Below are 6,000 nucleotides of genomic sequence, written 5' to 3'. Positions count from 1 at the left end.
CTGTTTAAAGAGCAGCTTGTGCGTGTTTCGCTGGGTTAAAAACAACCATTCCTACTGTGAAAGACACCCGTTCAATGTTTGAGCATCACAAAGTGATTAAGATGTTTGTTTCAAGGTGCGATTTACGAGATGAATCAAAAGATTTACACCATATCATTCAGCCAGAATCAGTGTTTAAAGCCTCCCAGCAAGACAATCCTGAGATGAAATCCAGTGATCCTGTGTCATGTTTCTGTGGTTGTTCCTCGGAAAGCTCCAGTTTCCCTGCCTCAGTTCAGAAACAAATGGGTTCAATTGTCGACTCTTAATGTTTGAATGGTTGTTTGTTTTTAGTTCTCTGGCCAATAACAAGGTTCACAAGGAAGTCCAGCACAAGCCAATAGCATTAGTCCATCAGTAGCTCAGTGATGACCCAGATATGCTAAACTTTGGGTTGTGTTGCAGTGAAGCGCGTTATTTAAATGAAGAAGAGAATGCAGCCGAAATGCATTGAACAATTGTCATGTTAGGTGCTTACTAAAATGTTTGGAACACGCTTATTACTAATTGAAGAAATTGAATGGAAAGGTGCATACATTAGGCATGAATAAAGCGTCTACGACGGTTGTGTGTGAAGGTATTTTACTGTTTCCATGGTGACGTTAAACCTTAAAAAACTGAACAATGTTCCCATGTTAAATGTCATTGCGTAAGCTGCCAAAATGTCCAAATCAAGGGATGAACAAATTTTGCATTTGTTGAGTGAGCAATTAGCATTCCAACTGCAAATTGGCTCATCAAAGTCAAATTTAATTATTTCATACTTCCTTTTTAATAGTATGTAGTTCGCATTATGGCACAAAAGGCACTTTACTGTTTTGTGGGAGTATCCATCCGAAATGCTTAATTTACAATCTCTGTTTGCTTGAAAAAACAACCTGTTTAACTGTAATACCGGAGAACCTCATCATCTTCGTGGGGCACAATATTGGCATTCTTCTTGGCCACATGGAATTATTTGAAAGGTCAGTCTTTGTGTTTGACACAAAAGAAAATGGACATCATTTCGATAATCAAAACGTTGATGAAGCTGTCGACCTTTTTAAAATGCTTGTTGAGTTCCGGACGGATTTTGTCATCATGTCAGGGGCAACTGTAGATTGCTAGAAGTGTGATTCAAAATATAAAATACAAAACCTATTTTGTTGCTGCTGATTCCATTCACAGCCATTACATATTTTGTCTGGTGCAAAATTCCACACCCCAGCTGCGAGATTAGATAAATCCAACACACAACGTATCTCCTCTCAAGACATGGTATGTTCCCTTCACCAGAGTATTTCCTGGCTCTTGTCTGTTTTGGGACCATCCCTGACCTGACTCAAGTAATCTATATCGATAAAGTTCACTAGTGTTATCTTGGTTACCCTCTCACGGTGCTACAAGCGTTCTTTAGGTTATAAAAAAAATACTTGAACTTGAAGTAGTTGGTTTGCAACTGCCAACTGATAAGTGATGGAGTGATACTTCTGGAAGTAGACTTCTATAGTGTTGTGCAATAAGGTCAGATTTTTTATTTTTTAAAAAGCAGATATAGAATCATCTCCAAACCAAAAAAAAAAGATTGCAATCTCGATGATGAAATTGGCAATTTGCCACTTTATTAAAAAGAGAAAAGAGACAACCTTGATTGTCTGATTGCTTTTTTATGCAATGATTTCACCTACTTTTTTCGTTGACTCCCAGCAGACATTCAAGCAGACTCACAAATGTTGTTTTTCTCTGTCAGTTAGAGTAGGAATTTGGGAAAACATCTGGCAATTTGGCCAGAGATGGAAAGTTGACGTGTATGATGCTCGAAACATCGATATGAAATAATGAGCTTCAAAATTCTTTAAGTAAAGGGGAAATAGCAATCGTCGCTCGAAGTCTGGAATCACTCATTAACGTTTTATTTATTGAAATTCTTGTTGATTCAAAGCTACAAACTTTATTACGACGTCAAGACGACAACGACAATGTTTTGAATGAGGGAGAAAAAAAGACCTTGTTAGCTTGCTTGGATTGTTCCTGCAATTCCCGAAACATGAGCAGCACCTGGATACAACTGTCCAGCTGGTCATGTGGGACTGAGCTGAGCAGCTTTAATGATTTGGTAAGAGAATGAATTACCGTCAAACAGACAAGTCGAGGCCAAAGGTTAGACTGGTAACCAGTACAAGAGGGGCCTTATTATGAAGAAGCAGTCTCGCAACAATCCCAGCGAGACCCCATGAGGCGAAACTGGGAATTAAAGACGTCCTAATTTCTCGCTAAAAGTAACCACTGATGCATACTAAATATCTTTCACTGGCGCTTTAGTCTAGACTAACTCATGTTTAAAGTGATATTTCACTCAAAATCCAAACTCATTTTCTACTCACCCTCATGTCGACTATGATTTTGATAGTAATCTTTTCCCTTTTAGAGTTATAGACAAAAATGTATCTTCATTTTAATAGTGTGACTGGAGCTCAGTTGTCTTTATCTTCGTCCAAAAAGACGTGAAAAAACATCCAAATACCTCCATACTGCTCGTCTGTAACATCCATCTTGCATTGAAGCCCTTTTTTTTCGGAACATGATCTGGAGCTTGTAATCCATGCGTTTGTTTCTTCTCGTCTGGACTATTGTAACAGTTTGTTTTCATGTCTTAACAAGAAGGATCTGTCTCGCCTGCAGTTGATTCAGAACTCTACAGTGAGAATTCTGACCCGCTCTAGTAGAAGAACTCACATTTCTCCGATCCTTAAAACTCTTCACTGGCTTCCAGTTTCTTTCAGGATCAACTTTAAAATTCTGGTTCTTACTTTCAGATCTATTCATGGTCAGACTCCTCGTTACATCAGTGATCTGATCCAGCCTTACACCTCAGCTCGGGCTCTGAGGTCTGTGGATCAGAATCTACTTGTGGTTCCACACACACGGCTCAGGACCAGAGGAGAGAAATCTTTTCAGGCTGTTGCTCCTAAGCTTTGGAACGATCTTCCTCTCTTTGCGCTTGATGGATCTACTGACTCCTTTAAGAAACATCTTAAGACGTTTCTATTTGTTCAGGCTTTTCCTTGATTTTCTGGAACTCCTGTGTTGTTCTCAGTATTATCTTGATCTTTAAAGTATATACTTTTTTTAGTATTGTTTTGATTGTTAAAGCGCTTTGTGACCCTGGTCTGGAAAAGTTCTATATAAATAAATATTACTTACTTACTTACTTTTACTCTATGCTTGTTTGTAGCATAAGTTTAAAGTAAAACATACTTGTTAATAAATATCCAGGTAAATATTGTGAGCGCATACAGTCTACTACTATCTACACTGGAAGTGCTAGTGATATTTACCCGGAGTACTTTATCTCTGTATTGCTTATTCCTTAAACTTCTGCTACAAACAAGTTACAAATATAGACTTATTTAGGTTTTTTCAGTAACAATTCCTCATATCCAGGCTTCAATACAAGATGGATGTTACAGACGAGCAGTATGGAGGTATTTGGATGATTTAAGTGTCTCTTTGGACTAAGATGAAGAAGACTGAGCTCCAGTCGTTACATTAAAATGAACAAACATTTTTGTCTATAACTCTAAAAAGTAACAGATTACTCTGAAAAGAATCCCAACCCTTAGTCTACATGAGCGTGAGTAGAAAATTAGTAAGTTTTAGAATTTTAGGTAAACTATCCATTTATGTGTAGACCTCTACCAAGCAGCTTATTTATACACATTTCTGTAATTTTATCTGGTTATTATTTACCTAAACATTACCAATATAGTAGTCCAGAACTCGCTGACTTTGTGCAGGTAGGCGTGCAGGGTGGACCGAATCCCTGACCAATCACAAAATGACCTGAAGGTGTGAATAAGATCCTCCAAAAGATTCATTGATCTGGTTAGTAATCCGGCCAATCTCAATAATTGGTTCTTTTGTCAATATTTACTAAAATTCCCATCAATTTATTTAAAACCCGGTGATCCCATTAAGGTGTAGGTTAGCTGGCCACCTCTAGGCTACACAATCCATAATCCTCAGAAGACCAATTAAACGATCCTTTGATTTTTCCATTCTAGTTTCTAGTGTCCATGTGACCTGTTGTCACCCTACTTACTACGAGAAACGAACGTCAATGATCACATTATCTCCTTGGTAAGGGTAGAAAACCACAAACTGTTAAAACATTGTTATCTCTTTCCTACAAGATCCTATAATTTATGACTTCTATAGCAACTTAAACATTTCACCGATATCAATATCATTATATTTAAAGCGTCATATCATAACATTGTTATCTAAAGACACATGAGTAAGACTCTGATTAAAAAAACATTTTTAGAAGAAGTTGTTGTGCTTCAAGTCATCAACATTTACAAAGTTACAGCATCTAAGGTGGCAGGAGTTGGCGAGCGGCAAGGCTTAAGTGCTTCTAATTTCCTCAAACATTTGCAAAGATTCAAGTCCGAAGAATTGAATCTGCTTGGAACAAACAGTCACACATGAAAACACACGATGCTCCACACGCTTCTCTGAGACATTAACAACACACTTATGTTATGTAAACAGATACACACAAACGAAATCGCACACAAACTGCAGGCGGCTTTAAGGCAAAACGCCATTACCTTCAGAATTATGGTTTGTTTTATGAAGTACTTTCTTTTTTTCCTCCGAATGCCAATTAAATAACTTCTTGAGTGATTGGCTGATTGTTTCCACTTGATACCTATTGTTTTGCATTTTACGTCAGGTTGCCAAGGGCAAAATATCACACCCCTGCTGCGGGATGCAATGCTGCATTCACTGTTGCTGTTTCTTAGCCCTATTTTAATCATGACACAAGGCTTTGTTACTTCTTTGTAACATATTGTTGGGGTCACTCAATGGCTGCATCTCCAGGTTATCGTGTTTTTGCAAAACCAGGAGGCGGCATCTGCGCAACATCTCGCCATCTGTCAGGGGAGCTGTCGGGGAAGTGTGTGTAGATGATACATAATGAAGAAGTTCGCTTTGTCACCCCTCGGCCCACCGGCTCACTCACCGTCTCTTAATCAGTGCTGTACAGTTCGGGGGCGTAGATGTGGACATAAGTCTTTTCCCAAATGATCCAGGATGATGACAGGGGAGGTCAGCGTTCCCTTCCATCAAGCAGAGTTGACATACACAAGGTACAAGATTACGTACGTTTTTAAAAGGGCAGACACACAAACTGGTGTTTGTGTTTAGACCTTGTCCGAGTTTTCCCCAAATACTAATTGTAATTCAGGCATATTCCGTCCAAAATAACAAGTGGAAAATCAAGAGCCAAGACGAATTAAAATTAAACTAATGTGTTAATTTAAGTGTGTCTTAAATAGATCTTGGACCTCTATTGTATCATTAGTATGTGTCAGTTTGTACAAAACTCTCTTTTCATTGAAAATATTTACATTAGAAAATGTACTTAAGCTCCGCCAAAACTCATATCTTGTTTACCATAACCCCGCCTTCTCTGCTGTGATTGGTCAAGCATCGAGGTCCGTTAGGCAGCGTCATCGATCCCAGAAGTCTCAACCTGAAAATGGAGTCTTTCTATAAACAAAGTGGGGTGGGATTACAGCTGGCTGGAGGAGGACTGAAGCCATTTTTATGTCATAATGGACTCCATTCTCGTAGCCTCTCGTTCGCTTAGATTTCTGACGGGGGATAACTTTATAAAGTAATAACTTCAATACACGGTCATGATGAAAAAACGTACTGCATCTCGGAGAGCAAGACTTCAACATTTGAAACATGTGAGTGAGTCAGGAGACCTTAGACCTTAGTTGACCTTTAAATTGAAAGGAATATGAGTTTGAAAGTTAGTTTTTCCATAACTCACCCGAATGAATGCATTTCATTCTTCCTGACTTATAACTCTTTGAAAAAACTATCAATAGACTCACTTTACGTTTTAATACTCCAATTTTTCCCTTTAAAATGATGTTTTTTTGTCTCCAGATTGTGGCTATCCTT

This window comes from Callionymus lyra, chromosome 16 (assembly GCF_982586985.1).
Source record: "Callionymus lyra chromosome 16, fCalLyr1.hap1.1, whole genome shotgun sequence".
Classification (NCBI taxonomy): Eukaryota; Metazoa; Chordata; class Actinopteri; order Syngnathiformes; family Callionymidae; genus Callionymus; species Callionymus lyra.
Note: the sequence above shows the minus strand (reverse complement) of the source record.